Genomic DNA, 22,633 nt, shown 5'->3' with positions numbered 1-22,633 from the left:
TAGATTGAATTTTGAACTGAGAGGAAGTTTAGCTCCCTGAACTGAACCTTCTGAGCCTAGGGGAAGGAGAGTGGGGTTCATGATGAGGCCAAAGGGGATAATTTGGTGTCTATGAAGGGCTGATGATATCAGAAGAGTCTGAACAGAGCCTGCTCTACCAGCAACCTTATACCTGATTAATCTGATAGAGAGTAAAGAGAAAACCCAGGTGAGATTGAGATTAAGGCCCATCTTGGGTCTTCTAGGCTGGATCACTCATGACTTGGGCTCCTTGCTTCACTCAGCCTCCACATAGACCTATTTTCCCAGACGTTGTTGAAGAAAAACAAACAAGCTACCACCACTCATCCTGCCACATGCCATGTAGTTATTCTCCTTTTAGGTTTTATTTTTGGTCCCAGGTTTCCTACGCTCTCCTATGAAATGGCATGATTGGCTGAACCCTTCCTTGTGGTTGCTCCCAACCTTCCTGAAATATCACAGCTGAGTCTGTGCCTCCTTTACAGTTTTGGATGGAGCCCAGAAGGAAAATTTTTTTGGGAAGGTGACTTAAAAATGGTTGTCATTTTGGAGTAAGAGGTCCATGGAAGCACATATACCAATGCAACCACCCCAACAGTCACTCGTTAAAATCCATAAATAGGGAACGGTAATTATATAGTTCCAGAGATCCAATGTTTAAAAGAAAATCTGCTCGTAAAAATAATTAGCTCATAGGATGCTTAAAAATAAAGTCCTGAGCATACAACCACAGGATTTATCTGTCCCTCTTTTGCTTCAGAGAAGGCTTCAGATTGGGACATTGGGACAAAGTACGGACATTGAACAGATGGCAGTCCTGGACTCCACTTCCTAGAGTGGGCATCGATTATTGGATAGTAAAACCAAGTGTATGGGCAAGCCAATTCTGAAGGACTCTAGAGTGAAGGGTCTCTGTTAGTGAGATCTTGGTCTGTCTCCCAGAATTCAGTTCCAGGCACCCTCTTCCTGCCTTTTGCATGATGATTTGTCTCTGGTCCAGAAGTTTATACATTTTCTAAGTTAATGGCACTTCAAGCCTAGCAAAGCAAAGCAAAGCATCCCATGTGCAAGAGAGAGGATCCCTGGAGGAGTGAATTATGAGCTGCCTGGTGGAAATTGAAGTGTCTGTTTGCTTCAGAATAAATGGCCTGACCATGTTATGTTTTTCTCATCTCAGCAATTTTTTCCAAAGCTTAGCACGTTTGGGCTTGACCCAGTGGGCAGAAAGGGAAAATAAACAGTATCCTCAGCCTGTAACAAACATCCAGGGTATTTAGGTTCATAGAATCATAGGATGTAGACCTAGGTCTGGGAGGGAGACCATGTCATCTAACCCTCTCAATTTATGGTTGAGGAAACTGAGGCCATGGGGATACGACATGATTTCTCTGCCAAGGGAAGAACAAGCAGTAAACTACAAAGGCAAGAGTAAAGTCCAGCTCCTTTTGTTCTAGAAGGGATGTACCTCCCTTATGTTTTAGGGCAGAAACATATACAGTGGAGCCTTTCTACAAGGCATGATACAGGATCATGAAATAGTCTCTCCTTTGGTTTTTTATTTTTACAGTTCAGAAAATAGCTTGTTCCTTCTCACTGAAAGGTACCAAGCAGAGCTGGAATAGATGGTTGCATATTAGAGTTGTTGTAGAAGGGGTTTCCTATTCAGTCTAGAGTTGGATCCAGGTGACCTTTAAGGTCTTTTTCAACACAAGAATCTATGATTTCAAGGAATGGCTAGTCATCTGATTTGGGTGTAGTAGAGGGCTCTTAACATAATGTTAGAAAGGAACAGAGAGTCACATTGAATCCCTCAGTAAGGAACTTGGATTTGATTCAATAGGCAGTAGAGAATTAGTTATTATAAATTAGTTAATGAGGACAGAGGAAGGGCGATTGCAATGGGAATGTAGAGGGGGTAGATAAGTAGGAGAAATATTTTCACATAAACAACTTATAAGACTGATTCAATGAGGCAAGCAAGGGAGAAAGAGCTGAGGTTTGGGGTGTGTGTGTGTGTGTGTGTGTAGGTATATAATCTACTTCTATTTTTTAGTATATCACAGTGCATTTTATGTTTAATGTGGTACCCTGAGGACCAGAACTCCAGTTCATCATTCAGTCAATCCATAGATCTCTACTTAGTATCTGACTCATGCTAAGTCACTTAACCCTATTTGCCTCACTTTCCTCCTCTGTAAAATGAACTGGGGATGAATATGGCAAATCACTCTAATATCTTTTGCCAAGAAAACCCTAAAATGGGATCATAGAGTTGAATGTGACAAAAATAACTGAACAACAACCTACCATCTACTTTGAACTCAACACTATGCTTGGCTTTGGGTCAGGATATGAGGAATGGAAAAAGAGATACCAAGAAATAGATGACATCATTTTAGAGTTCAAGTGGCTGATAATTCATTTAGAGAGGTCTCCCCACACACCAAAAAAGGAAGAGACCTGACATACTTAGAAAACCTTTTAGGGCTTAACCAACTGGGTCATTATTTTACATGGAAAAAGAAAAAAGAGATCAGTGGCTTATCTACTCAATAATAATAGCTGACATTCATGTAGCACTTTAAATCTTGAAAAATACTTTATGTATATTATCTCATGGGAGTTTGACAACAACCCTATGAGACTGCCTCCACAGGCATGAATATCCATGTTTTATTGATGAGGAGTCTGAAATTAAAAACTAGCCCATGGCCAACCAACAATCACCTTCTATGGTCACTCATGGTGCTAGGAACTGGGAATACAAACAGAAATAAAATAGTCCCTGCCCTTCCATTCATAAAATATTTGTGCAAGTTATTTATTTTTTTAAAACCCTCATCTTCTGTCTTACAATCAGTTCTAAGTCAGAAAGGCAGTAAGGGCTAGGCAATTGGGGTTAAATGACTTAACGAGGTTGCAACAGCTAGGAAGTGTCTGAGACCAAATTTGAACCTAGGACTTCCTACCTCCAAGCCTGGATCTCTAGTCCCTAAGCGACCTAGCTGTCTCTATCCATCAGTTAAGAAGTCTTTGAGGAGGAGACCAAATTATCGCTCTTTGCAGATGACATGATGGTCTACTTAAAGAATCCTAGAGATTCAACCAAAAAGCTAATCGAAATAATCAACAACTTTAGCAAAGTTGCAGGATACAAAATAAACCCACATAAGTCATCAGCATTTCTATATAATTCCAACACGGCTCAGCAGCAAGAACTAGAAAGAGAAATCCCATTCAAAATTACCTTAGACAAAATAAAATACTTAGGAATCTATCTCCTGAGACAAACACAGGAACTATATGAACACAACTACAAAACACTCTCCACACAACTAAAACTAGACTTGAACAATTGGAAAAACATTAACTGCTCATGGGTAGGACGAGCCAATATAATAAAAATGACCATCCTACCCAAACTCATCTATCTATTTAGTGCCATACCCATGGAACTTCCAAAAATTTTTTTTACTGATTTAGAAAAAACCATAACAAAGTTCATTTGGAAGAACAAAAGATCAAGGATATCCAGGGAAATAATGAAAAAAAAAATACAAAGGAAGGGGGCCTTGCAGTCCCAGATCTCAGACTATATTATAAAGCAGTGGTCACCAAAACAATCTGGTACTGGCTAAGAGACAGAAAGGAGGATCAGTGGAATAGACTCGGGATAAGTGACCTCAGCAAGACAGTATATGACAAACCCAAAGATCCCAGCTTTTGGGACAAAAAATCCACTATTCGATAAAAACTGCTGGGAAAATTGGAGGACAGTGTGGGAAAGATTAGGTTTGGATCAACACCTCACACCCTACACCAAAATAAATTCAAAATGGGTGAATGACTTGAACATAAAGAAGGAAACTATAAGAAAATTAGGCGAACACAGAATAGCACACATGTCAGACCTTTGGGAAGGGAAAGACTTCAAAACCAAGCAAGACTTAGAAAGAGTTACAAAATGCAAAATAAATAATCTGGAATACATCATATTAAAAAGTTTTTGTACAAACAAAACCAATGTAACTAAAATCAGAAGGGAAGCAACAAATTGGGAAACAATCTTCATAAAAACCTCTGACAAAGGTCTAATTACTTAAATTTACAAAGAGCTAAATCAATTGTACAAAAAATCAAGCCATTCTCCAATTGATAAGTGGGCAAGGGACATGAACAGGCAGTTCTCTTCCAAAGAAATCAAAACTATTAATAAGCACATGAAAAAGTGCTCTACATCTCTTATAATCAGAGAGATGCAAATCAAAACAACTCTGAGGTATCACCTCACACCTAGCAGATTGGCTAACATAACAGCTATGGAAAGTAATGAATGCTGGAGGGGATGTGGCAAAGTAGGGACACTAATTCATTGCTGGTGGAGTTGTGAATTGATCCAACCATTCTGGAGGGCAATTTGGAACTATGCCCAAAGGGTGATAAAAGACTATCTGCCCTTTGATCCAGCCATAGCACTGCTGGGTCTGTACCCCAAAGAGATAATAAGGAAAAAGACTTGTACAAGAATATTCATAGCTGCACTCTTTGTGGTGGCCAAAAATTGGAAAATGAGGGGATGCCCCTCAATTGGGGAATGGCTGAACAAATTGTGGTATATGTTGGTGATGGAATACTATTGTGCTAAAAGGAATAATAAAGTGGAGGAATTCCATGGAGACTGGAACAACCTCTAGGAAGTGATGCAGAGTCAGAGGAGCATAACCAGGAGAACATTGTACACAGAGACTGATACACTGTGGTACAATCGAAGGTAATGGACTTCTCCGTTAGTGTCAATGCAATGTCCCTGAACAATCTGTATGGATCAAAAAAACACTATCCACAAGCAGAGGATAAACTGTGGGAGTAAAAACACCGATGAAAAGCAACTGCTTGACTACAGGGTTGGAGGGGACATGACTGAGGAGAAACTCTTAAATGAACACTCTAATGCAAATACCAACAACATGGAAATGGGTTCGAGTCAAGAACACATGTGATAACCAGTGGAATTGTGCGTTGGCTATGGGAGAGGGAAAGGAGGTGCGAAGGGGGGGGTGGAGGAAAAGAAAATGATCTTTGTTTCCAGTGAATAATGTTTGGAAATGACCAAATAAAATAATGTTTGAAATTAAAAAAAGAAAAAGAAAAAATAAATTAATTACAAAGAAAAAAGAAAAAAATAAATAAAAAAAAGAAGTCTTTTAGGCCAAATTTGATCCTAGGTCGTCTCCTCACTATACCGTGCTCTCTCTTATTCAAATCACTGCCATGATTAGTATTTTGATAGTAGAACACTGGACCCAGAGTTGGAAGACTTAAGCCCCAGTGGTACTCCAGAAGTATACCAGCTAGGTAATCCAGATTCTGAGACCCAGATTCCTTACATGTGAAATGGCAGAAGAGTAGCATCATTCCTTCATAAGTTTGTTGGGAGAAAAGTATTTTGTCCAATGCAAACTACAATGTAAATCTATGCTCTCTAAGGTGGATTTCTGGTCTCATCAAATAGCAAGCCTCTTGGTGTCTCAAGCATCTATTTTGCCACAGCACATACAATCCTACCATCTGAGCTGTGCCTGGATGGTTTCCAGGTGTAAGATCCACCAAATATGAGAAGAGAGATAGATGTCACAGGGATGCTATAGCCAATGACCATAATGGTACCATGGAAAGACTGTCTGACAGAGAACTGGGTTCGATTCTGTCTCTGATGCTCACTAGACCTTTTGGCTATTGTTATTTCAATTCAGTTCAACTAAATTCAACTCAACCCAACAGGCTGCTATTGAACACCTACAATATTCTAGGCACTGTGCTGGCATTGGGGTTACAAAAGCAGAAAAGCTTTACGTTCTTAGGGAGGGAAATAATATGCCCACAGACAAGTCATTTCAGCTCTCTGAGTCTGAGCAGACAGTCCTTGGATTGGCTGTGGAAACAAGGGAAATGAAGAATGACTGCTTCCTGTCTGAATTAGTTCATTGCCACAAGTACCCAGGCAAGTCTTCTTTTCCCCTTGAGGACAAAGCACTCCCTGGTTCCTATTCTGCAGAAAGGATAAATTACGGGAGTGAAAGGGAGCAAAAGTAGCTAGGCAGAGCCCTGCTGTAGTAGTGGGATCCAGGGAAGGAAAAGAATTATGAGAAACCTTCTATGTCTCTCCATCAATAATGTAGGAGCTAGAAGCCTGAAAACTTAGTTTCCAGTTAGACTTGTATGAGTAAGGCAGGAATCAAGAGTCAAGGCACAAAGTGACAGCCCCAGGGCAGCCTTACCCACTCTTTTGTTTGTGTTTGTTTGTTTTTCTTTTCCCCTGAAAGCTATGACCCAAACATCTTGGAGGTGAGGTGCAGAGGGAAACCAAAGTGCTTCTGACTCCTGTAGCCTCTTGCAGTTCCTTTGGCAGTCCTTTGAAGTAGCCTGAATGTTGTGAAAGTGAATGTTGGATGGCCATCACAAATCAATGGGAATTGAAGGGAATAATGTTTTCTCTCTTGCTAGGAGGGAAAGTGGAGTTTAAAAGACAGGCTAGATGCTGGGGGGCTCTAATTAGCTGGACTGTGTTCCTAAATTACCTGTCTGTGGGCATATTATTTCCCTCTCCTAAAATGTAAAGCTTTTCTGCTTTAATATTCCCAATGCCAGCCAGCACAGTACCTAGAATATAGTAAGTTTTCAATTACTGCCATTTTGGTTAGTATTGGATTGAGTTGAGTTGAATAGCATTGAATTGAAATCACCATAGTCAAAACCCTTGTAAGCATCAGAAACAGAATTCTCCCCTGACTCCAACTCCTAAGTCTTTCCTTAGCATTATGATCACTAGCCAAAGCCCCCAGCATTCCTGTGCCATCTATCCCTCTTCTTATATTTGGTGGATCTTACACATGGAGTTGAGTCTGGGAAGCAACAGGTTCCTTTCTCCTGGAGAGGAAGACACTTTCCCCTATTTCCCCTAGTCTATGCACTCTCTCTCCCTGTCCCTGTTCCTCTCTGTCTCTCTCTGTCTTTGTCTCTGTCTCTGTCTCTCTGTCTCTGTCTCTCTGTCTCTGTCTCTCTGTCTCTGTCTCTTTCTCTTTGTCTCTCTCTCTCTCTCTCTCTCTCTCTCTCTCTCTCTCTCTCTCTTTCTCTCTCTCTCTCTCTCTCACTCTCTGTCTCTTTCTGTTTATTACTTTCTGTTTTTTTCTAAAAGAGCTATAGTCTATTCCCGAGCTTTAAAGTAAAAAGATCAATGGCAAAATCCACTCTAATTCTTGAGAGGTAGCACCAGAATTCTTCAGAGCCACCCGAAGTCCAGTAGGTAGTTGCATTGAGAACAGCCTAAAGATAGGGATGTAAAGAGCTGGAGACATTCCAGATTATACTTACTGGGGAGGAATTGAGACTCTGTGCCCAATGGGGTGCAGTCTCAGTGAGCATTATGATAACATTTGAGGACCTGAATACACATGCCCTAGACCAGTGATGGCAAACCTTTTAGAGTAGTCGCCTTATTTTTCCCTCCTCTCATCTTTGCCCTCTCCTTTCCCTTTTATGACTTAGCCTTCCACTTTCTTCTTCTTTCCTTCCCGTTCTCCTCCTTTCTTTTCTCTCTCTCTCCCTCCCCCTTTCTCCTAAAAGAGCCTTAGTAGAGTTCCTTTCCATCTTCCTCCTTTCCCTTCTTTTCTTTCTACACCCCCCTTCACACTTTGCCTTTCTCTTTTTCCTCAAAGATAAAGGGCTTCTCTTTTTCTTTCTCTCCTCTTGTTCTTAGACTCTCTCCCCTCTTACTTTCTTCCTCCCTGCCCTTTTAATCTTCAAGAAAGAGGATACCAAAAGACTACAAGTTGTATTGTATGTCAGAATCATTATTATTTACTCTCTGGTTTCTTCTCCAAGTTCCCTCTGCCCTAAGGATGGTCTCCCATTCCTCTACCCCAATAGGGATTTTAAATCAATCAATTGTAGTGATTGCTCTGGATGTACTCTGAGAGCAAGAATGGCTACATCTCTATCCTTAAGAGTATGTAATAGGCAGAGAGTCCTCAAAGTGAGGAAGACCTGGGTTCCCATCCTGCCTGTGGTACATACTGGCTATGGAATTCTGGGCAAGTCATTGAACCTCTCAATATTCTAGGCAATTTTCTTAAACTCTTTTTGTTGCAGAGAATGTGTGACTTGCATTGGTAGAGGCATTCCCCTTCTCTAGGAGTTCCCTATGCTAATGAAATCATAGGGCCTGGCCCTATGATACTTACAAAACATTATGCTCTCCTGTCTCTCATTCTCCTTGTGTGACCAGCCTACTTCCTTTTCTGGTCATATTCATTTTCCATGATACAGGATGCATTTTGGGGGCCACTTTTTGTGCACTAGTCAACATTGGTAATGATGATAGCCTATTTAAGCCAACCTATCTTTCCATCGTTTCTTGGGTAACTTTATTTTTATTTTCCTAGCGATAAGGCATTCATTCTCTGATTCCCAGGAAAATATCAGTGTTTGTAGGAAATAGGACCTGATGTTTATTTAACTATTTATGATTTAAGAAATATATCTTTCAAACCCCATTCACTAAATCTTCTTAACAACACAATAAGATGGGCAGTGAACATATTATCACTTCCATTTTGTAAATAAGGAAATGAATGGTCAAGGAGGGAAGTGACTTGTCCCAGAACCCAATGCCAGCAATCAATGGAGTTAGGATTGGAGCTCAAGTCTACTTGTCTGAAGCTCTTTTTATTATACCAAGTTTCCCCTAGGCTAAAGCACTATGTAAATGTGAAACATTATTATTATGATGATTATTAGCCTATAATTCTTCTGTAAATGCAAAGTATTATAATGATGATGATTACCAGACTCTAATTCTTTTTGCATCTTCAATATATGACAAAATAACTAATGTTACAAAGCAGAAGATGAGTCCCAAATTAGGGATCCAGACAGTAAATGCTATGGAAATTTTGGGCAAGGAGAGAGATCACTCCAGGGTTCAGAGAGGAGATAGAATGAGTTAGACCTTTAAGAAACAGTGTTTAATGTGCTGAAACAAGCCTTTTCATGTGAATATCCCCAAAACATTTAGCCCTAGAAACTAAGCTACTATTACATTCCCCATTCTATACCTATATAAACTAAAGCTTAAAGAGGTAGAAAGGACTGTGTAATATCGAAATCCATTGAATAATAAAAATTCAGATGCAGAAGAGATCTTAACAATCATCTGGTTTGTTCTCTACTCCACCTTTATAAGGCCAGAAAGTTTACTTGTCTAGGATCACATAGATATTTAAGAGAGATCTGGTGCTCCCAGATTATATGACCATAGACTTAGAATTAGAAGAAAATGTAGACCCCATTTAGTCCAACTCCCTTATTTAAAAAGGTAGAAACTGAGATTCAAAGGAATTAAGTGATTTATCCTAGGTCAGATAGGTAGAAAGCAAGAATTGAGATTTGAACCCGGTTCCTTGGGCTCTAAATCTAGCAGTCTTTGCACTCTACTATGCTGCCACCCACAGAAGGAGCTCATTTCCTTTTCCTATATTTAAAAACATAGTTAGATTTCAGAATATAACTCTCAGTAACACCTTTGGGTGGCCGTGGCAGAGGGCTGGACTGTGTTCTGCCAGAGGGTGCAGCTGTTAGACTATTCGTATTGATGGGAAAACAAGCCCAGCTGTTTGAAACATCCTACATCCTGGCAGTGATTTCTAAGTATCAACTCTTCTGAGTCTTATTAGAAATTCTCATCTGGGTAATGGGAACAAAATAATTAATGAGGGGAATTTATCTACAATGGTACCTTCTTGGGTTAGAGATAATGGGGAATCTCCTCCAGCTTGTTCATAGCTCCCTCTCCCTGCCTCATCCTTATTCTCAACAAACAAGAGATTCTGCTGGTCTACAATGTTCACTCTGCAACAAGTTTTTCCATACTCCAATTCAGAAGATCTCTGGGAAAAAGTCTGATCTACTTTATCTTAAGACTTTTTTCAACTAGAGGAGCTCAAGCTGGCCAAGGGTAGGCCACTGGAACACCTGGTGGAATTTTCCCATTGGAAAAGATTCTCTGCATTTCTATTGAAGATGGGAAGCTTTTATTTTATTTTTTCAAGCCTTAGGAACTTCATTGGTTAGAATCACAAATTCTCTGTAAGTATGAAATTAACACTGTAATATAAATTAATTAATCTACCATGTTACCTTGGACAAGCCACTTCTACACACTGATCCTCAGTTTTCTCATCTGTAAAATTAGGGGATTAGACTAGTTAATATTGAGGGCTTCCCTTGAGTTCTTATATTCTCTGATCTCTACAAGTTTAAAAGTTCTAGTAATTCTATTTTTGAGATAGTCTTCCTTATCATCTTGGGTTTCTCTAGCTCTGTCTCTCTGTCTCTGTCTGTTTCTCTGTGTGTGTTTGTCTGTCTGTCTTTGTCTCTGCCTCCCTCTCTCTGTCTTTGTCTTTGTCTTCCTCTCTCTGTCTCTGTCTCTCTCCTGGTATCCCCCTCACTTTCTCTGTCTGTCTCTCACATATTATCATGATTTTTTCCTCTCATACTATTTCTCTCTGTTACTTTCTCTCTTCCCACAACTACTCTGGCATTCTCATCCATCTCTTATAGTTCATTTCCCAAGAATCTCCATTTCCCACAGTCCTTTCTTCTCTCTTCCTTTGTCCTTTCAGAAGATATACCTGCTGTTCTCCTTCACACTGCTGGCTCACCCTAACTCCAATCCCTCCTCTTGGCTTTGAGGCAGCAGAAAGATATTGTTTGCTGTTGAGCCCCAGGAATCTCTCTCTAGGAATCTCTCAACTGAGATACTTCAAAGTTCAACCTAGTGGCCATAGGCTGGGTCCCAACACCCAAGAGAGAATCCAGAATGAGGCTTCACATATGCTGCTGTGTTCAAAGCATCCAGTTGGAGAAATAGATTTCCTGAAGCAGAGCTGGAGCACCTGGCTCCTTCATGGGAGATGAGAGGCACAGATGCCAGCTTGGTAAGCAACCGGCCCACCTGCTAACCCGCCCAGGGTAGAACTTCTGATGTTTTCTCTTAGTAGACACTGGGGTTTCTATTGAGAGAGGTGGGGTAGTCAGCAGTGATAGAATGACAGACTTGTCAATTAACATTTTAAAGAGAAAGCAAAAGGTCTGAAAGGGAAACTTTGAAAGATCTTTCCCCCAAGTGAACAATTTTGATGTCAAGGAAATTAAGAGGGCTGGACAAGAAGTTAGGAGACTCAAGCCCTAATCTAGGGTATTTCATAGATTTGCAATATAACCATAGGCAGTCACTTTAACCTTGGACTTTAGTTTCCTCATCTGAAAAATGAGGGGGAAGAATTCTATTACCGTTGGCTCTACAATTCCATAGGAGCACAGATTTAGATATGGAAGGGACTGAGGTAGTAATCAACTGAAACCCAGAGAGGATAAATAACTTGTCCAGGATCACAAAGATAGTAAGTAGATATTTTAGGACTTTAATTCAGTTCTTGTGACTAAGTTCAGCCTACAAAGTTCTGCTGCTCCATGCTACCTTCTCAAAGGTATTTGTAGGGGACAGTTGGGCGGCTCAGTGGATTGAGAGCCAGGCCTGGAGATGGGAGGTTCTAGGCTCAAATCTGATCTTAGACACTTCCCAGCTGTGTGACCCTGGGCAAGTCACTTGACCCCCATTGCCTAGCCCTTACCACTGTTCTGCCTTGGAAGGTAAGGGTTTCTTTAAAAAAAAAAAGGTATTTATGTCATTCTGATAATGATTCAAAAGCAAGATGATGCAGAAGGGACTGTCCCTCTCTTTCAGAACCTCTCCCCTCCCATCCCCAAAGTGGCACTCTTGTCTCTCAGTCACCAACATCTTTGAATAAGTGACTCAGAAAGTCTGTGCCTCATTTCCTAGTTACATAAAGGTCCTGGTCTAGCAAAACAAGCTCAGTGGCAATAATTCCATTTAGAGGACCTGGGTTTGAATCCCACCTGTGTTATTTACTGCCTTTGTGATCTTGGGCAAATCATTTTAAAAACGAGAGATCATATTCGATGACCTCTAAGGTTTTTTTCCAGATTGAAAACTATATTTGAATAATTGCCATAGCATTGGAGAAAAGTATGTATACATTTGGGGACAGGGGTGGGTTTATAGCCTCCTTAGTCTTTGCCATATCTCGGGTTCTTACTGGTTTCTCCATTGAATTAGAGGAAACTACTTAAAATGGACCACCATGCCTCTGGACCATTGAATTTCTATACTAATGTTAAAGAGGAAAGAATTCCCATCTGAGCCATTCTGTTTTAAATGGAATATGTTTTACCTTCTAAAATAAAAGCCACTTAGGCATACAGACCAATCTGTCTTGGGATCCTGTCATTAAGACTGAAATATCACAGTAGAGCAAAATGCGATTTCAAGTCAACTCCTTTATACAGGTTACTATACATCACCCAGAGAGTACCCTGGCCTGTTAGGACAGCTGCTAGGTTACTTTGTTCAATTTACAGCTTTAAATTGTGTTATGCAGAGAATAAAGAAGGAGGGAAAATGAGATTTATAGGTAAAAAAAAGAAAAGAGAAAAATGTTTTTGTAAGCCTAGGGCTGAGAATATATTTAACTCATGATTTCGGTGTGAATGGGAAAGGATCTGGTTGGGGGGGGGCATTTCCAAGAGAGAGCTCAAGCACACCCAAGATGATCTCTGTCTCTTTCACTCCTGGCCATGGTGTCACTGGCAGGATTTTAACCAAATATTTCTCTGAAAATATTTCTTGGTGTTAAAAATAGGACACCTGTCAGAGGCCCACGGAACTAGGTGGTATTCATTCTTTAAATGTTCAGAAGCCAGATGCTTTGAGTACTCAGAAGAAAAAGAAGCTGTTCCTTTCTGTTTATTCAGTTTGAGTGTCTGGGCACCTTGGGCTCTCAAGAATCAGTGTGGGCATAGTGGGCAGTATTGGACTCAGAAAGCTGTTCAGCCATGCCCAACTCTTTGTGACCACTCATTTTACAGATGGGGAAACTGAGGCAAACAGGGTTAAATGACTTGCCTGGGATCACTTTGCTAGCAAATGCCTGAGGCCAGGTTTGAACTTAGAAAGATGAGTCTTCCTGATTCTAAACTCAGCACAGTGCCTTTAACTCACTCATTGGAACAAGCCCCATGAATCTCATTGGGATAACTCACTCCAAACAAACTAGCCCATCTGGTCCTGCCTCATCTACCTGGTGGCTCAAGTCATGGAAACTCTATTACTTTGTTGCACTCTAGTAGTGCAAGCAAGACAGGTCTTACTCATACACCTGGGATGTGTATGTGTATAGGGGAGGGGGATGGAAATATTGTCCTCTGGGGGATGTTTCAAACCATTCATTACATTCTTGAGTTCTTATTCATATTGAAGTTTTTGTTTTTAAACTCTTTCCTTCCATCTTGAAATTAATCCTGTGTATTGGTTCCAAGGCAGAAGAGTGGTAAGGGCTAGGCAATGGGGGTCAAGTGACTTGCCCAGGGTCACACAGCTGGGAAGTGGCTGAGGCCAGATTTGAACCCAGGACCTCCCATCCCTAGACCTGGCTCTCAATCCACTGAGCCACCTCACTCTCTTCCATATCGAAGATTTTAATGAATATCTTTATTTCTCTGGGCAGTGATGCTTAGTGCCTTCCCTTGAAGACGATACCCAATTTGTTCCATATATATACTAAAGATTAATGGCACTAAAACTTTTGGGAACTCTAGTATGTGGCTTGTCCATAGCTATTTACATGTCATTACATGTGTGAACTCTTTAAGAGAAAATTCTATTTTTTACCTTTTTTTGTATCCACCTGCTTGGCATAGTACCTGCCACATAGTAGAAATGTGTCTGAAAGATGGCGAGTGCTCCATGAGTCCTAGCTGAATGATTAATTGGTTAAACTGTCCCTACTTTTAGGTTATTCTTATCTCTTTAAACCAGTCCCTCATGGCCTCAGACACTTCCCAGCTGTGTGACCCTGGGCAAGTCACTTGACCCCCATTGCCTAGACCACTCTTCTGCCTTGGAGCCAATACACAGTATTGATTCTAAGATGAAAGGTCAGAGTTTTTTTTTTTTTTAATAATAAATAAATAAATAAATAACCTAGTCCTTCAAAGATTTAATTAGATTAGGAAAAGCAAGTTCCCTTGGCTTCAAATGGACTGTTTAACTTTATATACAATGTATATATTTTTATGATTACAAGATATACACTGAGTAGACTAGAAGAGATATGTGTATATGTCTACACATATATTATGTATACATTTATAGTATATATGCTTTCTCTAATATACTGAATATTCACTTTACTCCTAGACCACTGGAGGCATGGAGACTTTATTCCCATTGTACAGATGGGAAAAGTAAAGTGGAGCAATGAGGAATTACTCGTCTATGGGTATGGTACATCTGAAGGAAAATTCAGACCAAGACTTCCGTTTCTTCCCTCTCTGCTATTTTGTACCCAAGATCCCGCACGCCTTTCGTGATAGGGGACCTCTCCTTTTTGTTTCTGTGTTTCTGGGGTCTTGCATCCCACCAGATTGGGAGTCCTGGAGGTTGAGTATTGTTCCGTCTTTGGGTGTTTAACACACTTGTAGTCTAACAAACATAGGAGGAGTTTGGGGAATTTGGATTCAATTATTTTGCTTAAGGAGATTTATAAAGAGCGGATAGTTCAAGTATTCTGTGGATTTAACCCAAGATACTCAAAATTGTTATGTCATTCACTTATTCAACAAACATTTGGGAATAAAGGGGGAAAATGAATTGCCAGAAGAGAATCAAAACCTTTGGATTAAAGACGCAATTACTTTCAAGGGTCAGATAATGGAAAACCTTGGAACATGAGACAGAGACCTCAGCCCTAGAATGAATAGGCTGTGAAATAGGTTTTCCAGTCAATCATTAGGGGAAAAAACAAAACAAAACTTAGTGAAGACTGTTGTTGGCCATAGAGCGAGAAATAACGGTGCAATATTGGTGCAAGTTTCTTCACCTCTTAATGACTCCGTAAAAGCAGAGAAAACAATCTGTCTTCAGTACCTAACAGAGTATTATGGGATAAAATATCAGTTAGGCATGAATTAGTTATTAGGAGCTAGGTGGTGCAGTGATAGAGTGAAGGGTCTAGAGCCAGGAAGACATCTTTCTGAGTTCAAATCTGGCCTCAGACACTGGCTAGCAGTGTGACCCTGGGTAAGTCACTTAACCCTATTTTCCTCAGTTTCCTCATCTGTAAAATGATCTGGAGAAGAAAATTGTAAACAACTCTGGTGTTTCTGCCAAGAAAATCACAAAGGGCATCATAAAGAGTCAGACACAAATGAAATAACCGAACAACAACAAATTGATCACAAAGTAAAAACACAACATTCATTCATTCCTGCAAGAAACATTTATTAAGTGCCTACTATATTTCATAATGTGATTATTGTAACCAAGGAATAATGCTCTAAATTGACTAAATAAACTTATTCAAATGGAAAAAAACAAAAAAAAATTAAGTGCCTAATATATTTCAGATATTATGTTAGAGGCTAGATAAGGGTAATGATTTTAGAATTCAGGCTGAATGTCAGTCATGGGTCAATTAAAACCAGAGAAACTTCCACGTATTTAACTGTATTGACTGTACAAATGGCTTGAGTTTCATTCAAAGAAACATAGTGTAGGCAATGAGAAGTAAAGGAAAAAAATAAAGTTTTTGACTTTGGAATGCCTGGGCTCAGATTCTGGTTCTAGCTAGTATTGGCGTGACTGTTAACAAATCATTGAACCACACAACTTCAATTTTCTCACCTCTAAAATGGAGACAATAATATTTGCACTGCCTACTTTATGAGATTGTTTTGAAAAAAAGCTATAGAAATGTGAGCTATTATTTTAAATTTTATTATTTATTTTTTAACATTCATTTAAAAAATTCAAATCCCCAATTCTCTTTTCTCTAGCCTCTCCCCCATCCATTGAGAAGGTAAACAAGAAGATATCAATTATATACTTGAAGCCATGCAAAACACATTTCCATATTGGCCATGTTGCAAAAAAAAGCAAGAAAAATTAAGAAAGTGAAATAAAGTAGGCTTTAGTTTACACTCAGACTCCATAAGTTCACTCTCTGGAAATAGTCCTAAACTATCTCATGAGCTTTTTTTTTTTTAAACCAAAAAATATCTAAATGGAGAGAGCCTGTCCATCTGGGTGCTGAATAATTCTACATTTTTTCATCTCATCCAGACCCAGAATGGTTGGATCAGTTCACAACTCCACCAGCAATGCATTAGTGTCCCAATTTTGCCACATCCTCTCCAGCATTTATCATTTTCTTTTACTGTCATATTGGCCAATCTGAAAGGTGTAAGGTTGTACCTCAGAGTTTTTTTTATTTGCATTTCTCTAATTAAGAGGGATTTAGAATATTTTTTCAAACGATTATCGATAGCTTTGCTTTCTTCATCTGAAAATTGCTTATTCATATCCTTTGACCATTTTTCAATTGGGGAATGACTTGTATTCTTATACATTTGACTTAGTTCTCTATATATTTGAGAAATGAGATATTTATCAGAAAAACCCAGTTTCCTGTTTCCACTCTAATCTTGGTTACATTGGTTTTGTTTGTACAAAACCTTTTACATTTAATATAGTAAAAATTATTCATTTTACATCTTGGAATGTTTTCTATCTTTTGATTGATCATAAATTCTCCCCTTCTCCATAGACCTGACAAGTTAGCCATTTTATCCTTCCCTAATTTATTTATAATATCACCCTTTATGTTTAAATCAAATACTTGAGATATTGTTCTATAACTATTTTTTGCTATATTCTTTTCCAGGTTTCCCAACAGTTTTTTTTTTTGTGAAATAGTAAGTTCTTATCCCCAAAGCTGGCATCTTTGGGTTTATCAAACACTAGATTGCTAAGGTCATTTATGCCTAATATATTCCATTGATCCACCATTCCATTTCTTAACCAGTACTAGATTATTTTGATGATTAATGCTTTATAGTATAGTTTAAGGTCTGGTATTGCTAGGCAACCTTCCTTCACATTTTTTCATTAATTCCCGGAATATTCTTTATCTTCTGTTCTTCCAGATGAATTTTCTTGTTCTATAAAATCATTTTTTGGTAGTTTGATAGGTACGGCACTGAATAGGAAAATTAGGTAGAATTATCATTTTTATTATATATTCTCAATCTACAAATGAGCAATTAATTTTTCCCAATTATTTACATTTAACTTTTTTAAAGTGAAAAGGGTTTTGTAATTGTGTTCATATAATTCCTATGCTTGTCTTGGCAAATAGTTTCCCCAAGTATTTTACGCTGTCGAGTGATTAAAAAAAATAACAACCTTTTCCCTCCATCTTAGAATCAATACTGTGTATTGGTTCTAAGGCAGAAGAGTGGTAAGGGCTAGGCAATGGGGTTTAAGTAACTTGCCCAGGGTCACACAGCTAAGAAGTGTCTGAGGCCACATTTGAACCCAGGACCTCCTGTCTCTGGGCCTGACTCTCAATCCACTGAACCACCCAGCTGCCCCCTAAAGTGATTTCCAAATAGATTTTCTCTTTCTAACTCTTGCTGTTGGACTTCATTGGAAATATATAAAAATGCTTACGATTTATGTGCTCTTATTTTGTATCCTACAACTTTGCTAAAGTTTATTAATTATTTCAACTAGTTTTTTAAAATTTCATTCTCTAGGATTCTTGAAGTATACCATCACATAATCTACAAAGAGTGATAATTTAGTTTCCTCATTGCTTATTTTAATGCCTTCAAATTCTTTTTTCTTCTCTTATTGCTAAAGCTAACATATCTAGTACAATATTAAATAATAGTGGTGATTTAATGGCCATCCTTGTTTCACACTTGATTTTACTGGGGAGGCTTCTAAATTATTCCCATTGTGGATGGAACTTGTTTTTGGTTTTAGATAGACACCACATTATTTTAAGGAAAACCCAGTTATTCCAATGCTTTCTAGAGTTTTTTGTTTTTTTTAAAAATAGGAATGGGTGTTATATTTTGTCAAAGGCTCGTTCTGAATCTATTGAGATAATCATGTGATTTCTGTTAGTTTAGTTATTGATATGGTAAATTATGCTGAGAGTTTCCCCAATATTAAACCATTCCTTGCATTCCTGGTATAAATCCCATCTGGTCATAGTGAATAGTCCTTGTGATATATTGCTGTAGTCTGTTTTCTAGTATTTTATTTAAGATTTTTGCATTAATATGCATTGAGAAAATTGGTCTGAATTTTCTTTCTCTGTTTTTGATCTTGCTGGTTTAGGTATCAACACCATATTTGTATCATAAAAAGAATTTGGTAGGGTTCCTTCTTTGCCTATTTTTCCAAATAGTTTATATAGTATTGAGCTCATTGATGGCTTCTTCATCTTCTTTTTCTGAGGTGGGATAATTTAAGTATTCCTCTTTTGTTTATCTGGGCAATTTATACTTTTGTAAATATCCATTTCACCAAGATTGTGAATGGAAGTGAATTCACCCTTTTTATTTTTGATACTGATAATTTGATTTTTTCCTTTCTCAAATCAAATTAACTGGTGCCCTACCTATTTTATTTGTTTTCTCTCCTCATAAAACCAAGTTCTAGTCTTATTTATTAGTTCAATAGTTCCCTTATTTTCAATTTTGCTAATTTGTTCTCTAATTTTTAGGATTTCCAATTTAGACTTTAATTGAGGGTTTAAAATGTGTTCTTTTTCTAGGTTTTTTTTTTGTTGTTATATGTCCAATTCACTGATCTGCTTTTTCTCTATTTTATTGATATAAGTTTTTTAGGGATATAAAATTCCCCCCAGCTACTGCTTTAACTATATCCCATCAATTTTGATATGTTGTCTCTTCATTGGCATTGTTTTTAATGAAATAATTAATTCATTCTATAATTTTTTCTTTGACCCACCTCTTTTGAAGTATTAGATTATTTAGTTTCCAATTAATTTTAAATTTGTATTTCCATGAATTCTTTTTGATATTAATTTTTATTGCATTATGATCTGAAAAGGATGTGTTCATAATTTCTGCTTTTCTGAATTTGGTTGCGAACTTTTTATGAAAAGTTCTGCTTTTCTTCTGCTGAAAAGAAAATATATTCCTTCTTATCTGTATTCAGCTATTTCCAGAGATCTATTAAATTTAACTTTCCTAAAATTCAATTCATTTCTTTTAATTCTTTCTTTTTTTTTCTGATTAGGTTTATATAGTTCTGAGAGGAGAAGGTCAAGGTCCCTTATTATTATAGTCCTACTGCCTATTTCTTCCTTAAGCTCATTTAGTTTCTCCTTTAAAAATTTGGAGGCTATTCCATTTGGTGCATGCATATTAAGTACTGATATTACTTTATTGACTTTGCTACCTTTTGTCAAGATATCTTCCTTATCTCTTTTAATCAAATCCATTTTCACTTTAGCTTTGTCTGAGATTATGATTGCTACTCCTGCCTTTTTTTTTATCTCAGTTGAAGCCCAATAGATTCTTCTCCATCCCCTTGCCTTTACTTTGTGTGCATCTACTTGCCTTGAATATGTTTCTTGTAAACAACATATTGTAGAATTCTGGCTTTTAATCCACTCTGTTGTCTTCTTCTGTTTAATGTTTTTTAAAAATGAGACATTTCATATTGTCTTCTATTTTTTCATTCTTTTGATTTTGTTTTATTGCTTCTTGATGTCTCATGAAGTCATTAGCTTTTATTTTCTCAATTCTAATTTTTAAAGAATGATTTTATTCTCTGAGCTCTTGAACCTCCTTTTCCATTTGACCAATTCTATTTTTTTAGAAGCTCTTTCCTTAAATTGGATTTTTGTACCTCCTTTTCCATTTGACCAATTTTGCTATTTTAAGCTGTTATTTTCTTTTTGCATTACTTTCATTTCTTTTCCTTATTTTTCTTCTGCCTCTCTTATTTGACTTTTGATTTTCTTTTTGAGATCTTCCAGAATCTGAGACCAATTCTCATTTTTCTTTGAAGTTTTTCATTTGACTGCTTTGCTTTCACTATTCCCTATAGAATCAGTGCCTTGTTATTCTTTGTTTCCATAACAATTTCTATGGTTAGGTGTTTCTTTTGCTATTTGCCCCTTTTCCCAGCCTTTTTTTTAACTTTTATTTTTATCTTAAAAGTGGACTATGTTTTTAGGTTAGCAAATTTACTCTCTTAAACTTTGGTTCTTCCTTGCTGGTATCCTCAATTCTAGTTCTGGATTTGTGCAAGTTTTAGTTCTTCCAATATGGCAAGTGGGCTGAGGAATCTTCAAGCTGCTGATTTAATCTTTTTTAGGGATTGCTGATAATGGTTTTAAAGTCTTAGAGCCCTGTGAGTTACTTTGTCCTGGGGATTGGGGCTTTACTGCAGGTTTTAATGGGCCAAACACCATTGACTTGGACTCTCATTGCAGGCTTGTGCCAAGGCTTAGGACTTCAAGAGATGGGCATAAGGTGCCCTGCTATTGGTTTAGGCAGGGTCCTGGGGTCTTAAAGTTAGCTTGTGCCCAGGTTTAGAACTTAGCAGTGTATGTGGAAGTGGGGGTGGGCAGCTTATACTTCTCTGTGCACAGTGTTACTTCTGGTTCCCATTTTTACCTTGTGAAATAGGCCTTCTCTGCCTACTTTTCAATTTTTTTTCTCCAGGTGAGTTACTTTATTCTTTCTTGTTGATTCTGTGATTCCAGTATTCATTTTGAGGCATTATTTTAAGCTTTGTTTGAGCAGATTCTCAGAGTGGCTCCAGCTTTCCATGTTGCTATTCCACCATATTGGTTCTACCTTCCCTTAATTTCATTTTTAAATTTATTACCTTCATGGGTTCTGATCACTTGGATGGGGAAACTCTCTCTACTAATGCAGGGTTAGAATCAGAATCAAAATATTCTCTGAAATTTTATAATCTTAGAGAGTCCACTTTGAAGCTTAGTGACTTTCCCAGGGAAAAGGGGTGGTAACGTGTGAGCATTTCCTTCTTCAGCTTATTTTATAGATGAGGAAACTGAGGTAAACAGAGTTAAGTGACTTACTTAGAGTCACACTGCTAGTTCATGTCTGAGATCAGATTTGAATTTAAGAAAATGAGTATTCCTGACTCCAGGTTTGGCATTCTAACCATTGTGCCACCTAAATGCCCCCCCCCAATAGAGAACAAGACAGTGAATAATTTTATAATCTAAACAGTAAGTATAAACAGAGTCAGCCAATTCTGTAATCTAAACAGTAAGTATAAACAGAGTTAGCAAAGGGTGAGATCATAGTGGGCCACTATCAACAGATTAACATTTATGGAAAAAAATGAAATGTAAATATATTTTAAATTATACAGAATTATAAAGTATATAAATGGTTAACATATTAATTATTTATCAAATAATATTATAGAATAACATTAAATAATATACAATTATTATATAACCTCATATAATTATATTATATAATACATATATCAATTATGTAAATATATTATTAATATTACATGCTAGAATAATGATGATATAATAAATGATTATTAGATTATTATATATGTGATTTTGAGCTGAAGAGCCCTTTGAGATCATCTAGTTCAATGGCCTCCTTTAACATATGAGGAAACTGAGGCCCATAAAGGTGAGTTGACTTGGCTAAGGTCATAGAGCATGAATCTAGATTCTCTGACTCCAAATCTACTCAACCCTCTCTTCACATCACTGCATTGCATTTCAAAGTAGGTCTTAAAGGATGGGCAAAATTTGTACAAGTAGAAGAGAGGGAGAATAGCTAAGCAATGTGAGAATAGCAGGAGCAAAGACATAGAATGAGAGTAGGCGTGGGGTATGGGAGACATCGAAGGCACTGACTGGACTGGAGCTCAGATTACTTGCCGGGATGTATTAGGAAATGGGGAGCTATTTGAGGCTCTGGAGTGGAATGATGAAAGTAGTATTTTAGTAGGAAGCTCAGTCCAACAAGGTGGGTTAGAGGCAAAAAGAAATACTGGGAAGCACCTGAGGCAATCTAGGTGGTAAAGTCTCAACCATTCTTCCTTCTCTCCAGTTGTGGAAACCCAAAGGCAGCATGATGGAATGGAAAGACTACTCTCTTGGGACAGGGCAGGGGATAAATATTTATGTAGCCCTATTGTGTGCCATTACAAATATTATCTCATTTGTTCCTCACAATAAATAGTGGTTAAATGACTTGCTTAGGCATTTAGGATTTGATTTCAGGTCTTGACTCCATGTCTGGTTCTCTATTATGTCACCAATTGCCAGTGGTATAATGGGTTTAAGGAGATTTGGTGTTTGGTCCCAAGCCATAACTGACTCACTAGTTGATTTAGGGTTCTCTCAGATCCTTTCTAGTTCTGCCATGCTATGATTCCACCAGCCAGTTTAGTAGGGGAATGGATAGAGCACTGAGCTTGTAATCAAGAAGCCTCTTCAGGAGTTCAAGACCAGCCTCAGATATTAGCTGTGCGACCCTAGGCAAGTCACTTTACCCTGTCTGCCTTAGTTCCTCATAAGCAAAATGAGTTGGAGAAGGAAATGGCAAACCACTTGAGTATTTTTGCCAAGAAAACCCTAAATGG

Source organism: Monodelphis domestica, chromosome 1 (assembly GCF_027887165.1).
Source record: "Monodelphis domestica isolate mMonDom1 chromosome 1, mMonDom1.pri, whole genome shotgun sequence".
NCBI classification, from domain to species: domain Eukaryota; kingdom Metazoa; phylum Chordata; class Mammalia; order Didelphimorphia; family Didelphidae; genus Monodelphis; species Monodelphis domestica.
This window is presented reverse-complemented; position numbering follows the sequence as displayed.